The 19,837-nt window shown below is 38.4% G+C and overlaps 1 protein-coding gene across 2 annotated transcripts in view; it reads left to right on the top strand.

Moving 5' to 3' along the window:
- The window catches only part of SORBS2 (sorbin and SH3 domain containing 2), a 511,092-nt gene that overhangs the window by 78,024 nt on the left and 413,231 nt on the right, over positions 1-19,837 (top strand). For both annotated transcript variants that reach the window (XM_043970499.1, XM_043970498.1), the window contains exon 2: positions 11,771-11,867. The gene's annotated coding sequence lies outside the window, so the exon portion shown is untranslated. The remainder of the gene's footprint in view (positions 1-11,770; positions 11,868-19,837) is intronic.

Raw genomic sequence — 19,837 nt, 5'->3', positions numbered from 1 at the left:
ACATACTCATGTACTTTATATAACACATCTATGATTTATAATTAATATATTAATAAGTTTAGCTTAATATATAGTTTAATGTAACATAAAATAAGCATATGGCATTAGAATATAAAATATTCTATAAAATACTCCTGTCCTACCTTAAGTCTTCTTTTCTCCAGGATAAACAGCGCCCATTACTCCCATGAATGCTCATATGGTACTATTTTTAGTCCCAGAATCATTGTTTGCCTTTCTGTGGACTCATTTTACACATACACACACACTCCTATGGAATATATATGTTCCATATATATATATAAATGTATATTCCATATATGTGTATGTATATGTGTATATATGTTTGTGTGCATATATATATAAACACTACAAGTTCACAGATCCCAACATATTTGTATACTTATACATATGTGTATACATATGTATAGACATACATATATAATTGGTTTCCTTTGTAATCCTATGTATTTTATTTTAGACATCTAAAAACATTGTTCTAAGAAGTCCTCCATTGCTTCACCAAACTTCCAAAGAGGTCTCTCATTCAAAAAAAAAAAGTTAAGAGCTCCTGCTCTATACCCTAGTTTCTTAAATTGTGAGTTGTGATCCCATATAAGGTTGTGTAACTGAATCTGAGGAGTTGGGAAAAATTTGGCAACAGTAAAAGGTTATGTATAACTATTGTATATACCTATATACCTGGGGTCACATAAGAGTTTCTTGGGCAAAAAGGGGTTACAAGAAAGTTTAAGAAGCCCTGTTGTAGATGATGTCTCTTCTAATGCTGCTGAAAATCAAAACATATCTTTGTTCTGCCATGTCCAACTCTTGACTCATATGGAGGTTTTGCTCCTATAAAATCACCATATATTTTTCAAATAAACTCTATTTAGCCATTTTTTAGCCCAAATGGAAGATTTAACATTTGTTTCTATTATACATTTAGCCATATAATTTCATCACATTGGATTTAGCCCATCCTTCTAGCCTAGTGAGTTGTTTTGGGTTTGTTTTTTTTTTTTTTGGATTACAATTCTGTCAAGAGATTTAAGCTATTATTTTTGGATGCAAAAGCATCTTGCCATTCCAAAATGGAAGCTTTTCTCTGTCTAGGAGAAGATAGGAGAAAGAAATATCACCATAGCAAAGAGTATAAATAATGCAGTTCAATGCGCAAAGTTTATGCAAGGCCGAGGGGTCCCATTAATCAAATTTACTTCTGTTTTTTCTGGAGTCCAATAAAATCTACAAAACTGTTAAGCTAACTTAATCAGTAAGCTAATTCAGAGTATAAAGGAGTTTTTTTTTTGTCTTTTGATTTTTATTTTTTATTAAATCTTCTTAAGTTATAAGAAAAGAATTTGTTGTTCAGTTAATTCAGTGATGTTCAACTCTTCACGAACCCATTTGGGGTTTTCTTGGCAGAGATGCTAGAATAGTTTGTCAGTTGATTCTCCAGCTCATTTGACAGATGAGGAAACTGAGGCAAATGGGTTAAGTGAATTTCAACTCAGGACGATGAGTCTTTTTGACTCCAGGTCCTGGGCTCTATCTACTGAACCACCCAACTGATCAAAGAAAAAAATACATTTTTAATGAGTCCAATGAGGATGGAATCTTAAGTTTTAAGGTTTTTAATAATTAACTATTTAAAGAGACTTTGATAATTTTGAGCTTTCTGCAACATTTCTTACATTGCAGAATGATAGTTCTTTCTTTGTAGAAGCCAGTTATTACCTATCAATTAATAGTGATTGTTATGTTGGTGAGCAACCAGTCAACAATCCACAAGCATTTATTTAGCATTTACTATGTATCAGGCACTTGTTTAAATGCTAGGGATACATAGCAAAAGTAAAAACAGTCCATGACCTCAAGGGCCTTACAGTCTAATGGGAAAGAAAGACCATCTGTATGTAGGTACACAGAAGATATATACAAAGTAGATGGAGAATTATCTTAGAGGAGGAGGCACTAGCATTTGGAGAGATGGATAAAACCTCCTGCATATGATGATGTTGGTGCTGAGCCAGGAATGAGGGACAACCGGCACAAAGAGAAAAGATAAGAGTACAATGTGAAGAACAGCAATTCAGCCAGTTTGGCTGGAATACACAGGGCAAAGAAGGGAGAAATATATAAAAAAGACTGGAATGGTCAAATGGTACCAAGCAATGTGGAACTTTAAATGCCAAAGCATTTAAATTTCATCCTGGAGGGAATAGGAAGCCACTGGACTTTTTAAGGGTAGGGCAGGGGGACAAGGGGAGGGGAGAGTGACATGTCAGAGCTGTGCTTTCAGAAAATTACTTTGGTACCTAGATGGACAAGCACCTATCCCGAGATGATGGCTGTGTTAGTGGAGAGAAGGGGAATACAGGACAGAGACTGTGAAGGTAGGTGTGACAAGACTAGTGAACAGATTAAATGTGTAGAGTGAGGGAAAATGGACACCTAAGGATGACAGTGGTGGCCTCCAGCATAATTGCAAAGTGTGGAAGAAAGGAAAGTTTGGAAGCAAAGCTAATGAGTTGTGTTTTGAATTTATTAAGTTCAAGATGTCTATGGGACATCCAATTGGAGATGATGCAAGACAAGAGTTCAGGAGAAAGACTGAGTGTGGATATTCTTGTTTTTTATTTTAATTTTTTAATTTTTGTAAGGCAATTGGGATTAAGTGACTTGCCCAGGGTCACACAGCTAGTAAGTGTCAAGTGCCCAAGGCCAGATTTGAACTCAGGCCCTCCTGAATACAGAGCCGGTGCTCTATCCACTGCGCCACCTAGCTGCCCCGAGTCTGGATATTCTTGTTGTTGTTCAGTTGTATCCGACTCTTCATGGTGTCATGTACCATATAGAGCCAGGTCATTCTACTCTCTGCTATCTCTCGAAGTCGGTCCAAGTTCATGTTTATTGTTTTCGTGGTGCTATCTATCCATATCATTCTCTGACTTCCCCTTTTCCTATAGCCTTCAGTCTTTCCCAACATCAGGCTCTTTTCCAATGAGTCCTGTCTTCTCATTATTTTGGCCAAAGTATTTAAGGTTCTGGGAATCATCTTTATCAAGATAAGTGAACCCATATTGTAGATGAGATAAAACAGTATCATAGTATAGAAGAAGAGAAGGCCCAGGACAGAACCTTGGAGGACATCCACAATTAATAGGCATGAAAAGAATGAAGTTCCAATGAAAAAAAAAATAGAAAGGAGTGGTCAAACTCCTTGAAGTAAACCCAAGAGAGAGTAGGCTTGGGAAAACCAAGTGAGGAAAGGTTGATCAACTGAAAGAGAAATTTATCAACTATCACAGGGCTGCAAATGGGTCAAGATGGGTTCTGAACTTATTAGTTTGGTGAGAAAACTTAAAATATTATTAGAACTTAAAGCTTGTGACTAAAAGCATGCCACTTAAACTCTCAGCTTCAATTTCCTTATGTGTAAAACTAAGGAAGTCAGACTCATTAGTTTTCTAAGTTCCCTTCTGTCCCTAAATCAATGATCCTGTAAGAATGAAAATTGAAAACCATTAGATTTCACATTAAAAGATCAGTGTAACTTTAAAGAACGCCGTTTCAGGAGGCATTTGCAAGCCTGATTGCGGAGGGTTTAGAAGAAAGTAAGGGGAGAGAAAATGGAGGCACCTTTTATAACTGCTCCTCTTCCCCTGCTGCTTATCCAAATGGCATGTCAGCTTGCAGGTTGAATTCCCAGAGGAGTGCTACTTTTCTCACAGGTTCTAAGGTTTCCTTCTGGGTATGTGCTCCTGATACTAGAGCTCATGAGTTCTCCTCTCCTACTGTCAGGCTTCTCATTAACGGTTGGCCAATAGAGACAGACCTCAACAAAGGCATTTTATTAAATGGCATCATAATTAGATTGTATAGTAAGAACAATAAAACAAATAATTGCCCTTCCCCTTCCCACTCTCCCACAAATAAACACAGGATTCATGGGGAAAATAGGCATAAACCTAGACTAAAATGGCAATGAAACATACATGTAAGGAGTATGTGTGGCTGAAGAAGTTCACAGGTCATGATGTTTCAAGGCTTAGAAATCTTCTTTACTCAAAAGTTCTCTGCAACCCAACACTCAATTGGTAGAGCTAGCTCCCTCTTATGTCCATAGCAAGCACTCTTCTCTACTGCCACTGGGCTCATTCCTTGAAGCTACTTCTGGCCTTGAGCGACTGTTTCTCCATATCCATGTGTGTCTTGCTTTCTTCAAATGTACGTTTAAACTTTCCTGAATCAACTTTTCAAATGCTGGATGAGGTATCCTCTGAGCAGATAGGTCTGCTGTTAGACACCAGGGTCAATAAGAGGGGCCATGGGAAGAGGAAAAGAGAAAATTCTCTCAAGGGTCAGCCAGATTCTTCCTTGACTTTTGGTTTCCAGCTTTAACCCCCATTGAACTACTATTTAAGAAGATTCCACAAAGATCCAATTTATGCTTTCCTAATGAAATCCATACCCAATAGATCCCAACAAAATCACCAAATATACTTTTTTTAAAGCCACCTGGATGTTCCACAGGCTTCTAAAATTCTACATGTCCCAAATAGACCTGTTCTCTCAAGCATCTAAGGTTTTAATGACATGTCAGATACTGTCATTAATAGCTATATAGTAGTTCACCCTCTCTCTTAGGATCACTTTTTCCCAAACCCATTCTTTCTCTGCACGTCCCCATTTCTAGGAACTACCCTGCTTGCAGTCACCCATCCAGGCCCATAAACTTGCAGTCATCCTTGACTTTCCATCTCTTTTAACTCCCACAGTTATTCAATTGCCACGTCTTGTCCACCCTACCTTCATAATTTCCCTCATATCCATCTCTTTCTTTCCACACACTTGGTCTCTACCCTAGTTCAGACCTTCATTACCTAGACTATTGCAGTAACCTCCAAGTTCATCTCCCTGCCTTCAGTCCCTCCTCCACACAGCTTCATATTGATCTTTTTTTTTCTTTCTTTTTTTTTTTTTGTGAGGCAATTGGGGTTAAGTGACTTGCCCAGGGTCACACAGTTAGTAAGTGTTAAGTGTCTGAGGTCGGATTTGAACTCAGGTCCTCCTGACTCCAGGGCCGGTGCTCTATCCACTGCACCACCTAGCTGCCCCTCATATTGATCTTTTAAAAAGATCTTTTCAGACCATGCCACCTACTTATTAATAAATATTCCATTACTCCCTAAGATCTCTGTGATATAATAAAGAATCGTTAGCTCTTACCTATCTTTTTATTCCTATCGTATTACTTTGCTTCCTATTTTAATCAAACCAGCAAGCTAGCCATTCCACCCACACGATATCTCAATCTCATCTCCTGCTTCTGGGCCTTTATCCAATAGGTCTTGCTTGTCAAGAATGAACTCTGTCCTTACTGATCTCATAAAAACCCTAGCTTGCTTCAAAGCATTGGTCAAAGGTCATCTTCTACACAGAGCCTTTCTTATCCCCCAAGTTTGGGGGGTTTTCTTTCAGTTGAAATGAATTTCTTATTAGATATAGGCTTCCTCTGAATAGGGACTGTTGGATTGTTGTTTTTATTTTCTCAGAGCCTCACAAAATACTCTGCACATAGTAGGCATTTAATAAATATTGGCAGAATTGAATGTGAAAAAATTTTGCATTTAAAAATATATAATTTGCTCTTCAAATTGATATTAGGAAGCTTTTATGTGGATCCTGGGCAGGGTGGTGGGGTGGTGGTGGTCCGACTTTGGAATTCGAAATCTAAAAATAAAGAATCCTGCAATAGTACCAGCCAGTCTGCTATTCAGTCTTCCAATTTTTATGAATTCAAGAAGGGTAACAAATGAAATAGAGTACACTTCTGAATAACGAAATTAAGTCTTTTAGAGTAATTATTCTATATCTTGTGTTCGCATTCTCAATTTCAAGAAGGAATCAACCAATTAAAATGACAAGGAGTTTTAATCATGCAAATGAAATGAGCAGAATTTTAAAATCAGTTGATCTTGGCTTGCATTAAGGAAGTTCTCAATTCATAAGATAATATGCATTGAACTGGACGGGACCTCAGGTCATTCTAGGCCCCAACCTGTGATTTTTAAAAAATGGTCCCTTGAGACAGCTTGGCCATAAGTGTGAACATGAGGCAAAGAGGTAATGAAAATAAAGATGTCAGGGGCACCTAGGTGGCGCAGTGGATGGAGCACCGGCCCTGGAGTCAGGAATACCTGAGTTCAAATCCAGCCTCAGACCCTTAACACTTACTAGCTGTGTGACCCTGGGCAAGTCACTTAACCCTAATTGCCTTACTAGAAAAAAAAAAAAAAGAAAAGAAAGGTGTCATTTTGCCCATCCAAATTTACAAATCCTCTAAAATTTATCCATGAATGTAAGATAAATCCATACTATAGAAGAATCATTTGGACGAAGTGGACATAGTCTAAAAAACAGAAGACTGAGATGAGGGTTGTCTTCAAGAAGGCCAGGTGGTATGAGGAAAAGATTGCTGAAGACCTGGGGTTGAATTCTGCTTCTGCCACAATGTGTGACCTTGGGCAAGTCACTTAACCTTGACTTATTCTCAATTTCCTCATCTATAAAATTGAACTGGATATCCTCTAGAATCTCTTCCAGTCCTAGATCCGTGATCCAATAAGTATTTGAAAGATTGTCTTGTATAAGATGTATTTGACTTGTCTGCTTGTCCCCAAAGGGTAGAATTAGAAGTAATAGATAGGCTATATGAGTTGGCTTATATTATCTCAAGATAAAGAAGAATGCTTCTTGACAATTAGAGCTATCTAACTGTGGAAAGAGAAGCCTAAAGAGGTAGCAAATTCCCTATCACTGGAAGACTCCAAGTAGATGTTAAATAGCAACTTATTAAGGAGGTGGCAAAGGGACTTCATACTTCACATATGGTTTGGTAAGATGGCCATAGAGACTCTGGGGATGTTGAGATTATGTAGTTCTAAGGGTGAGGGTCAGAGTTTTCTTCTACCCAATAAATGTTGGATCTCAGGAAGCAATGAGTTAAAAAAAGTAGTTCTTGGTACTTGGAATGTTCAGAGGAGGTGGAGTTGGCATAATTTATTCCCCTTACATTCACATATGTTGCCCAGAAGTCCTTGGGGCTTCACATTTTTTTTAAATAAAGAATTGCAGAAATAATTTTCAGACACCGCAAATGCCACAAAAAGTCCGTATCAAAATTTTGTCCTGACACTGGGGATAGCAAGGAGACTTAAGGTAAATCTTTACCATCCAAATACCATTTTGGCCAGTCAGTAGCTGTGATGAAAACTTTCAAATATTTTCTTGTCCTCCATAGCTTTGATCATCAGTGGTTACATATAATAAAATAACTCTGATCCAATTAAAAAACATCATAAAAGGCTCCTTGTAAATGAATTATACGTGTTAGTCTAGCAAAATTAAAATGCAAACCACAGAAGGGTTCCCATGACCACTCCAATGGGTTTTCAGTGAGGTGAAAATGTAGACTATTTCATGGAAAATTCTAATTAACACGATTGCAATTTAAAATTGTAATCGAGTCTATTGCTTGGTAGGCAGGCAGGGACAGTCATACAGCCTTGCCTGGCACAGTCAGTCTTCTGATGGAATTTATACTGTCAAGAGAGCAAGAACATTTTCTTGCACTGGCCTGTATCCCATGCACATTATTCATAGCTTCATGTCTAAGTAACAGAAAACCCTGGGCTTTAGGGAACCTAGGAATTTTTTTCCCCCAATGTTCTCAGTGATATTGTGATCACTCCCTTACTATGTCTGTCTTCTAATCGTACCTTAATAGTGTTCATGCTATTGCCTCTCACTCTTTGCTTTCATGGCTTGGGACTCGTTAGCCTGGGCAGGCAACCCACCTAGGGGAAGGAAACCCTGATTTTAAACTTCCACTGCCTTGCGGCTATACCCATATATGGGAAAGGCTTCAGGAGTTAACCCTGAGGAAAAATCAAGAGTCAGAGTCCCTTGGGCAGTTGGATGTTGGACATCACATCCCTCAGGCAACTCCTGCGGCAGCACTGGTGCCAAACTGTACTGGCTCTGCCTCTCCTTTGGATCCATCAATGTCGCAGAGAGGGAAAACCTGCTGCATGGGCTACAGCTTGTTTTCCAATTGATCTGCCCAGGCCAGCGCCCTGGAGAGGACACTGCAGCTACTCCTCATGGGGTAGATACAACACAGGATGCGGCAGTTACTGTTATAAGTCACTCAGGAGCTGCGGCTCCCACATCGGACTGCACAGCCACACTGTGGCCTGTGGCTCTTCAAGGTGCTGATCCATGGTCATCTGCGACTGATGGAGGCCTACAAATTATATGTATGCTTGTTTAGCCTCTTCAGCTAGAGTGGAAGCTTCCGGAGAGCAGAGCTATGTTCTCAACTTTGTATCACCTGCCACAGTTCCTGGCGTATAGACGAATGGATTGTCTCCAACATGATCAAAATGCCATCTAACAGTCAAGTAGTCAACTGTGCTGTAAGAAGTAATGAGCAGGGGCAGCCAGATGGTGCAGTGGATAAAGTACTGACCTGGATTCAGGAGGACCTGAGTTCAAATGTGGCCTCAGACACTTGACACTTACTAGCTGTGTGACCCTGGGCAAGTCACTTAACCCTCATTGCCCACACCAAAAAAAAAAAAAAAGTAGTAGTAGTAGTAGTTGTAGTTGTAGCTGTAGTAATAAGCAGGCATATTTCAGAAAAACCTGGAAAGACTAATATGAACTGATGCAGAGTGAAGGGAACAGAACCAGAAGAACATTGTACACAGGAACAGCAACATTGTGCAATGATGTGCTATTACTGACTTAGCTCTTCTCAGCAATACGATGATCCAAAACAATTCTGAAAGACTCATGATGAAAAATGCTATCCATCTCCAGAATTGATCAAGTATGAATGAAGATCAAAGCTAATTATTTTTACTTTTATTTTTTCATTCCCCCCCCTTTGGATCAGTATCTTCTTTTACAACATGACTAATTGGATAACATATTTTGCATGATTGAACATGTATAACCCATATCAAATTTCTTACTGTTGCAGGAGAAGGGGAGATCAAGGAGGGAGAAAGAAAATTTGGAACTCAAAACATTTTTAAAAGAATGTTAAAAATTGTCTATACATGTAAAAGGGAAAAAATAAAATAGTATTAAAAAAACAATCAAGTAGGGCAGCTAGGTGGCACAGTGGATAAAGCACTGGCCCTGGATTCAGGAGGACCTGAGTTCAAATCAGGCCTCAGACACTTGACACTTACTAGATGTGTGACCCTGGCCAAGTCACTTAACCGTCATTAACCTACCAAAAAAAAAAAAAAGAAAAAACAATCAAGTAGTCAAATTTTCCTCATACTAATAGTACTACTACTAATAGTTACTATTTATATACTACTTTAAGCTTTTCAAAGCGCTTTACATACAGTCTCATATAATCTTCACATCAACTCTGGGACGCAGGTGCTATTATCATCCCCATTTTATAGATGAAGAAACTGAAGCAGACAGAAATGAAGTGACTTGCCCAGGGTAATACAGCTAGTATTTGAGCCAGAATTTTAATTTGGGTCTTTCTGATTTCAAGGCCAGAGCTCTATCCTAGTTACTAGAGATGCCTCTATCATCCTCTATTGGATGACAGGACCTTTCAGGAATGTAAATCTGACCTCCTAATTTTCAGGTAAGGAAATTAAGACCAAGAGAGTTTGACTTCCCCAAAGTGCCACACCTACAAAGTGGCAAAGGGAGGGTTTTGAAGTAAGGTCTTCTAATCTCAGATCCCATATACTTTCCATTAATTTGCTCTCAGTTCTCTAACATTCCTTTTCATGCCCATCTCTGTTTTTAAATTCTTCTTTTTTGGGGGGGGGGCAATTTGGGTTAAGTGACTTGGCCAGAGTCACACAGCTAGGAGGAGTCTGAGGTCATATTTGAACCCAGATCCTCCTGCTTTCAGGGCTTGTGCTCAGGGATGGTGTACCATATAGCACCCTCTTGTTTTAGAACCCTTTAAGGAATGGGTGATTCACTAGCCTCAGTCTTTTGAAATGAATAAGAGGAGGAAGGGAGAGTTTCTATAATTATCATTCAACATATATTATTAGAGTCCCCATATTCTGCATCTGTCTCAGTGGTGTGAGACAACTGGTTTAAATAATTTATTCTTTCTGCTGAATCGACTGAAATTATGATGCATTTGAGTGAATCAGCTCAATATTTTGGTACTCTATGTCAGAGTTTCATTACCTTTCACATATATAGCTTTCTCTCTTTTGAGCAGAATAAAGGATGGAAGGGATGGGTGGCACAAAGCAGTTAGGCTACAGATTGCTACTGTATTGAATCTGCCAGGTCTGAACTAAGACTTTCACAATAAGCCCTGACTTTTTAGCTGACTTAGCTCAAGGCAAGGTAGGAATGTGTAATACAGGGATAAAAAACTCCTTCCTGAGACATAGGAATAGAAATACAACCCCTACACGCCTTTAGGCAGCCTGGGGATGCACCATCATGAAGAAAATGTGTTCTTACAGAGTCCAGAGGAAGACATCATTTCCTTACATAAGTTATTTAATATCAGCCCAGTGCTGCAGTTTCTGACGTCCCCTCTGGTACATTATCAGGATGTGGCCATCACTCTTTTTTTCCCTTGAAGCCCATGACAGCAGAACACATGTCTGATAAGATCTATCAGGCTGGAAAGACTTTGAGTTTAAGACCCAGCAATGGACTTCCTTTGGAGAATCTGCCTTCCTTTCTTCAAAGAAGCTGAATACCCAAGTGCTGGCTACCAAGTGATGATGAAATTTGGGGTCATAGTAGCTTATTTGTTAAATAATTACTGAGTGTTAAACACTGTGCTAGGTGTACAAAGACCAAACAACAACAAGAACAAAACCAGCCAGTCCCCTTAAGGATCTTACATGTACAAATAAATTTTATATTTATATTAAAATATGTACACAATAAATGAAAAGTAACATTAGGAGCACACTAACAGCTGGGCTAGGATGGTTAGGAAAGGACTCTTATAGGAGGTGGCTTTACAGGTGATCTTCAAAGGGAGCTGCAATTTTTTTTTTTTTTTTGCTGGGCAATGGGGGTTAAGTGACTTGCCCAGGGTCACACAGCTAGTAAATGTCAAGTATCTGAGGCCAGATTTGAACTCAGGTACTCCTGAATCCAGGGCCGGTGCTTTATCCACTGTGCCACCTAGCTGCCCTCGAGCTGCAAATTTTAAGGGGCAGAAGTGGGGAGGGAGTATATTCCAGGCAAGGGTCACAGCCTGTGCAAAATGAAGGAGGAAGGAAATAGAATGTTGTAGATGAGAAACAACAAATAGACCAATGTAGCTAACAAGTAGAATATATGAAAGGGAACAATATGGAATAAAGCTGGAAAGATAGTATGGAACCAAATTGTAAAGGACTTTAAATATGAGACAGAGAAACTTGCATTTTATCCTTAAGGTGATAGGAAGTCATTGCAGGTAACTAGGCCAGAACCTTTTGTAACCATGCATTTCCAGGATAATATCTTTAATCTCATTTCTTACATACAAGACCTCCTTGGTAAAATGTTGCAGTCAACTTAGGTTCAACTTTTGTGTATTTCCATTGCCCTTTGGGTGAGCTGCACATTATGATTTTTAGTCCTTCGCCATCTATAATTTGAAATACTTTCATAATCCAGTCCTCAGTGCTTTCACCTCCCATATGAATTTCTTCTACTAATATTTTATATGGTTCAAATTCTCTTCTAGATTTCATCTTTTTAAATGCCATTTCACCTGTCGTACATACAGAACATTTTCTCCTGAATTGTTGAGTCCAGATGTGGTGGTGCTACATTCATTGATGGTAAGAAGATATTACTATAAAATAATGATTAAATTTGTTCCATTTTGATTGATTGGCTATTCTTTCCCTTTATATTGCTATAGTTATTGTGATCTTTTGGGTTCTGTTTGCTTCACTTTGTATCAGTTCACATAATGATTTTATATATTCATCATGCTCATCATTTCTTATAGCATTGTTTTACATTTTACATTCTGTTTCAATCATTGTTTAATCATTCCCCAAAACATGGGCATTTATTTTGTTTCTAATATTTTGCTGATAGAAAAAGTGCTGCTATAAATTTTGTCATGTAAATAGGACCTTTTTCTTGTCACTGACCTCCTTCTGGCATACAATTGACAGTAGAATCTCTATGGGTCAAAGAGTTTATTTTATTCCCTTTCTTTGCTAAATTACAAATTTGCTTTCCAGAATGGTGGGGCCATTTCACAGCTACAACAGTACATTAGTGTGCCCCTCTTTCCATAACCCCTCCAACAATGGCCATTTCTATCCTTTGTCATCTTTACCAGTTTTCTAGGTATGAAGTCAAACCTCAGAGTGATTTTTGTTTGAATTTCTTTTATTTTTGAGTGTCATTTCATATAGCTGTTAATAGCTGGCACCTCTTTTTTTCTTTTCATTTTCTTTTCTTTTTTCTCTCTCTTTGTTTTTTGTTTTGTTTTTTGGCCGGACAGTGAGGGTTAAGTGACTTACCCAGGGTCACACAACTAGTAAGTGTCAAGTGTCTGAAGCCAGATTTGAACTCAGGTCCTTCTGAATCCAGGGCCGGTGCTTTATCCACTGTGCCACCTAGCTGCCCCCTAAATCAGGGCTTCTTAAAATTTTTTCCACTAGCAACCTCTTTTTGCCCAATAAAATTTTATGTGACCCCAAATATATGTATATAAAATTGGTATCCATAACCTTTTACTGTTGCCATCTATTCAGCTTATCTGAATGATGAGCTTTTTGTTAATCTTGATCATGAATGCTATGAGGAACAATAACCAAGTGTTTCATAGAATTTTATATATATAATATATATATATATTCACACACACATGTATGTATATATGTGTGCACATACAAACACACACATATATATGAATGGTGGATAGATGGATGTGTATGTGTGTATGTATACATATATTTTTTCTTATTGCCTTTGGGGCACACAGTGAAACCTACTCTATTAACGTTTTTATTTGCCTCTCCTAAGGAGAATCCTTGTAAGCCAGTCTTCCATTTAGTAATAGCTTCTCACCTATCACCATGTCACCTGGACCAGAAACCAAGCTCCAGGGGGATTTAACCCTTTATACCTTCACAACTCCCACTCCTCAGTAACTCACTATATCTAGCCCTGGCCCCAGTCATGCTTCACTCCCTTGTCCATGTTCCACCATGATGTTCCTTAAGTTCACCCTACTTTCCAGCCTGGAACCCCTCCCCCACTCCAGTTCTGAAACCATAAACAAATCAATTCTGTCATTGCTTCTGGAAAGGGTGTGTTAGTCCATTCCCTTATGGTTCCACTCAACATCCCTGTAACTTTCCAAACCAAAATAAGCTTCCTTGGCCACCATTTCCTGGTGCAGGTTGTCTCCCTTATTAGAATTCCAGGTTCTTGAGAGCAGTCTCTTCTTTTATATTTATATTCCTAGAGCTTGGCATATAGAAGGTACTTAGCAAATGCTTTTTTTTTCTCACTTGTTCATTCATTCTGGCTTCATTTATGACAATACCCATATTAATGTCATTAATCTCGTCTAATAATGTCAATCCATTGGTTGTTGGACATCTCAGGTTTAGCACACAAACAATCAAATCAATGCCTATAGATGATCCCCAAACAGATTCTTAGAGCTCTCTGCCTCCTTTCCTATCTTTCTAGTACTCTCATTGAGGCAGTGGAGACTTTGTTTTGTGGGAAGCCACAGCCAAATGAGTCCTCCCCTAATAGACAGCTCACTGCTGATGGCCCTCTACTTGATTAGACTAATCCTCAGACAGGAGACACAGAATGACTCTGGCACCATACCGTTTTGTGAGAGGACCTCCCTGGGCTTAGATTCTGTTCATCTCCATGCCACAAGGAACTATCAGACTAGGACTTTTATGGAAGCTGGTCATAATAGGAATAGCTAATATTTATAGAGTGCTTTAGGGTTAACAAATTGCAATATTTCAATCTCACCTCAACCCTGGGAGGTTTTACAGGTTTTACAGGTAAGCAAATTGAGGCATTCATGAACAAGTCATAAGATTATAGATTCAGAGCTAGAAATTACATCCCCATCCTTTTATTGATGAAAAACTGAGGCACATAGAATTTAAGTGAGTCATTCAGGGTTACACAGCTAGTAAATATCTGAGACTTGATTTGATCTCAAGTCTTTCCAATTTTAAATCCAAGTGCTCTAGTCACTGCACCTCCTCCCTTTGCTCTTTCTTCACAAGATCCTTGCTTAGAAACCATTAAGATACTGGGGCTTCAGGGCAGCTAGGTGGCACAGTGGATGAAGCACTGGCCCTGAATTCAGGAGGACCTGAGTTCAAATACAGCCTCAGACACTTGACACTTGCTACCGGTGTGACCCTTGGCAAGTCACTTAACCCTCATTTCCCCACAAAAAAGAAAAAAAGATGCTAGGGCTTGCTTCTCTTCTTTACCTTGTGCTTCTCAGACTATTTTCCTTAAATGACTACTAAAACTACTTTCAGATATCCTAGCCTCTGATAACATATTGAGATTGTTGTTTGCTCTGGTGTCATAAGAGACTTTAGAAATCAAGAGACCTAACTTAAAAATGCTGGTTTTCTTCTTTCTCTTTTTAGATGATATATGGGAGACATAGGAAGCAAAGTATTAAGGAATAATAGTGGTTTTATTTGCATTTTTCCACAAAAGAGATTATTTATGAAAGATTTGAAATTGGAAGCAAAGTGTTGAAGGACATGCTGTATGTTTTGTGGGTTTTCCCCCCAATGTTGGCATTGTTTGATCACAGAGAAGAGTTTCAGGCCTCTCCTTACTATACCCATACACAAGGTGGCTTTAAAAACCATATGTTAATGTAGGAGTACTCCCAGATGTACCAGATGCAGTATTTATTCAGAGCTCCAGTTCCTCTGCTGGGAGGTTGGTGTTTAGTTTTGCTCTGAAATAGTGTACAAATTTCAAATGAAAGTTAGCATGCACAGATAAAAATATTATTTTACCAGAATTCTCCATGTCATGGGATATATTGGTTCATTGAATTCTCTGATTACCTGAGAGTTTCAAGAATTTTTTTAAAACGTTTTATTAAATGTACAAGTTCCTTTTTCTTCCTTAGTTAATACTTCCTGGTAACCCTAAGTGAATCTTTCTTTGATAGACTCAGGATACAGAGCAAGAAGGGCTGGTATCATAACTCACACATATGTCACAGATTTTGCAAAGCCCTCTCTTCACTACAGCCTTGTGTGGCAGATATGCAGGTATTACTCCTGTTTTACAGATGAGGAAACTGAGGCCCTTGAAAGGTTAAAATCTAATCAGATCCATATGGCTACTAAATGTCGATGGTGAAATTCAAACCCAGGTCTTCTGGCTTCATATCCAGCATTCTGTCTCCTCTGCCAACCACCTTGTTAGATAATCTAAACCAAGGCCCTCCAATTCAGACAGGAACATTCAGGCCCAGTGATTAATTGAAGGTCTAATTCACCTCATTTTGAACAATAGTCACATTTGGCCAACAGTGGTAAAGGTATCAGAGTTGGGACTAAATGTATTCTGACGCCATGATGTCCCTCACAAGTAGTTTGTTTGTGTTATATATGTTTTAAACCCAGTTATAAGCTTAATTGCCCGTTGTCATCCTCTTCCTAAAAGCTGAGTATGTGAAGGGGAAAGTTCTAATTTTGGCTGAACTAAACTTAGTCACAGTTCTTTCTTGTCAAGGTGGGCCTTTAAATATGCACAGTACATATGCACCTGAAAAGTTTTATGCCACTTGGACTTTTGTAAATGGAATCACATTTTTAGTGCATTTGGTAGAAGAACATTTTTTTAAAGAATCCAACCATGGGTCCCTTTGTAGTTCTTCTCTAATTTATTGCAAAACTGAGGTAATTAAGTGGTTCAGTGGATAGAGCACTGGCCCTGGAGTTCAGGAGTACCTGCGTTCAAATCTGGCCTCAGACACTTAGTAGCTGTTTGACCCTGGGCAAGTCATTTAACCCCAATTGCCTCCAATAATAATAATAATAATAATAACAATAATAATAACAATAATAATAATGACGATGGAGATGATAACAATTTATCTCTGTGTTCTTTATTTTGTATAAGCCCTGTTTTCATAGAATCAGAGGAACTGGGTTTGATTTCTAGCTCTGCCACTTACTACCTATAGAAACTAAAAGGGTTGAAATAGGTCAGGAGTTCATCTTTTTTGTGTTGTGGACATACCTGAAAATCTGGTAAAGCCTATGTATCCCTTCTCAGAATAAAGCTCTTTCTTTATTTTTTTAAAAATTTTTTGTGAAGTAATTGGGGTTAAGTGACTTGCCCAGGGTCACACAGTCAGTAAGTGTCAAGTGTCTGAGGTTGGATTTGAACTCAGGTCCTCCTGAATCCAGGGCTGGTGCTTTATCCACTGCACCACCTAGCTGCCCCCAAGACCAATTCTATTGATGGACAATTAGCAAAATAGTTAAAAAAAAAAAAACAAGTCCACAGACCCTAAATTAAGAAACCCTGGACCAGAGGGTCCCTGAGGGCTCTTCCATATTTAAAGTAGTCTTAGGTCCCCTCTCAGTCTTCTCTTGTCCAGGCTAAATATTGCCAGTTTCTTTGATCAGTCCTCATATGTCATAGAGTCAGGAACCCTTTGTACTCCTGGTTGCCTCCCTCTGGATACTCTTCAGCAATCCGTGTTATTCCTAAGTGGCCATTTAGATTCGGTTCCTGTAACTAACACACATTTCCAGACTGAGTACTTCAATAAAACTCAAGTCACGAGTACCTTGCACAAGATAGAGCTCTAATAAATGGGTATTGGATGAATAATTGAATGACCGAGCTTTGTAATGGCAGGTACCACTGACTTCTTGAGAAGATTCAGTATGATGTGCTTGGGGAGGAGGGGTATGTTTGCCTATGAAGCCTTATCTTCTGGTTTCTCTTAAGCACTTTTCACAGAAGAGTCCTTTTGGGTGTCCACCCACAAAGCTTGGTCATCTCCCTTAAGGCATTTTAAGATGGTTATTTAAAAACTGCTATGTGGGCCCACAATCTGCTCAGATGAAATAACTTCCCTAAAAGGCCTGAGAGTGTCTGGTTAGCTTGCACTTAAATTGTTTCTTGCATCATCAATTGTGACAGCAGAGAAGGTATCAGACAGTGTTCCATTCAGATCATAACTCTGTCTGATGCCACAGAACCAATGATGGAAAGTGGATCTGAAAAAGTGCCATCAGTTCTCACTTATCTTGTTGTCATTCTATCTCATAGATGTCAGTTAAGAATGGTTAAGAATGTCTGTGACACCAAGCATCATCAAAGGCTTGATCACCCATCTTTGTTTATCCTTATATGTTTGGTATGTATTAATAAGTTTTCATTTTATATTTTTTTAGGAATTAAAAACCACTGGGGGAAAACATAAGCAATAATGACATAACACCCTTACACTTAAAAACTGGTTCAGTAAAATAAAATGGTCTTTTCTCAGTCCTCATCCTTCTTGATCTTTGAGTTTTGTTTTGTTTTGTATTTTAGCATTTGACATTAAGGACCATCCCCATTTTTCTTGATGCTTTTTCCTTCTCTTGGTTTCCTTAGTAATTATTATCATTTCATCCTTACCCAGTTACTGACCAATCCTTACTCTCTTTTGCTAATTTTCTCTTTCTCTTCCCTAATGCATGTGTTCCCCAGTCTTGACTACCAGGAAAAGACAGTCAGGAGTCAAAAATCCCCCACTTGGAGGTACCTGAAAGAGTAGTTCACTATAAGGACCTAAAATTCTAGCTATGATGTCTAAAATCTAATGAGTGGTCTCCTTAAATTAGAAGCTTTAGCAAGAGTTTAGACTTCTAAGTATTTATTAATGTGCATCAGAAGTTAGTGAAGAGAGAGAGGTAAAAAGTAAACTTCATCTAACTAAGAGAGCCCAGCATCTGTCCTCCCACCAAGCCACAATCCCGAAACAAAAGCCCTCACTCCTCCCTGAATTCTCCTGTGAAACCCGAAACAGAACCGTCCACACACACAGCTCCAAGCTAATTGGTTGGTAGCTTTGATTGACAGGACCCACGGGTGGCAAACATTACTTCCTGACACCAAGAAACCCCAGAAAAGATCACTTCCAGATGCTAAAGTCACATGCTTTCTTTTCAGGCCAGAGCTCACAATGTCCCTCCCAGCAGGGGGTGTCATTCCAATTCTCACACCACATAGGCAAAATGGTAGCCAAAGTCTTGTAGAGTCAGTTGGGAGGTATAGTACAGAGTTGGAGGATCTGGTAGAATCATAGGAAACTGGTATAAAGAGGATATGAAGTTGGAGTAAGTGGGAAGGAGCTTACATGTTTTCAGCTTGTCCGACTAGATCAACAATTTGGATACTACAAGGATAATTTAGAACTTGTGAGAATGTCTGCAATATGCAAAGAGACCCAGGATACATAAAATGATTACATTCCATTGGCAACTTAAACAGATCTTTGGAGGGTTATCTCTCCATTTTAAGTCAATGTAGAAGATTTGTATATAAAATGACAAATATGGTAATGTTTTACATAATCATACATGTATAACCCATACCTGATTGTCACCTCAAAATTGGAACCCCAAACTATAAATAAAAATATTTATTATTTGAATATAGATATATGTATATATATTAAAGAAGATTCGTGTGTTTTTAAAGGATATCTGATTGTATTTCCAAAAAATGCCAACCAACAAATATCTTTAATTTCATCTGCTAAATGATTTTCTAGGCCCAAATCAGTTTATTCTTTTGAGAGTTGAGGTAGCCCATAATTAAGATTATTAAATAATAAAGTAGATTATAAAGATGATTATATAAAGATAATAAAGTAGATTATAAAGATATTATATAAATTATAAAGCTATGTAAAGATTATATATTATGTAAAGATTACAAAGATAATTACATAAAGATAATAAAGCAAATTTTAAAGATAACTATAAATTATAAAGATTATATATTATATAAAGATTATAAAGATAATTATATGATAATAATAAAGTAGAAAATCTAATTAAGTACATTATAAAGATACCACTGGGATCGACACAGATTGGGTAGAGAACAGAGAATCAAAGTTGAGCTATAGAGATGAGGGAGGAATGCTCTTGTAACTAAAAGGAGCAGGTTTAGCTAGTCATTTGACCTATAAAGACTATGATGCTTTATAAGTTACCCAGTCTTAATCCCATTTGGTAGAGGATAGCAACATAGATACAAGAACTGTCCTTGGTATTCTTCTCTTTTCCCCAGTCTTATCTCCCTTGTCAATGATAATTCTCATATGTCTATGTCTCTAGTCCCACACTCACCCCAAGCCCTAGTGCTATGGTTTCATTTGTTTCTTGGACATCTCCACCAATATGTCCCACTGATGTGTCAGGTTCAACATGTCTAACATTTAAGACCTCTTCCCTTCAAAACCCGTCACTTTTCCTTGCCTCCCTATTTGTATTGACAGTCCCACTTGCCCAATCTCCCAGGCTAAAAACCACAAATCCATTTTTGACTCTCCCTACCTACACCCCCCACCTATAACCAAATCCTTCCAAGTCACTGTTCTGGCACATTTTCTGCCACCTGCCTTGTCCAGGCCTTTGTTACCATTTATCTGGTCTATGTAATAGCCTGTCAAAATGTCCCACTCTTTCTATTCTCTCTGTTCTACAATCCATCCTTGGTATTACTACCAAAGTAACCTTCTTAATGCATAAACCTA

Source organism: Dromiciops gliroides, chromosome 6 (assembly GCF_019393635.1).
Source record: "Dromiciops gliroides isolate mDroGli1 chromosome 6, mDroGli1.pri, whole genome shotgun sequence".
NCBI classification, from domain to species: Eukaryota; Metazoa; Chordata; class Mammalia; order Microbiotheria; family Microbiotheriidae; genus Dromiciops; species Dromiciops gliroides.
This window is presented reverse-complemented; position numbering and strand designations above follow the sequence as displayed.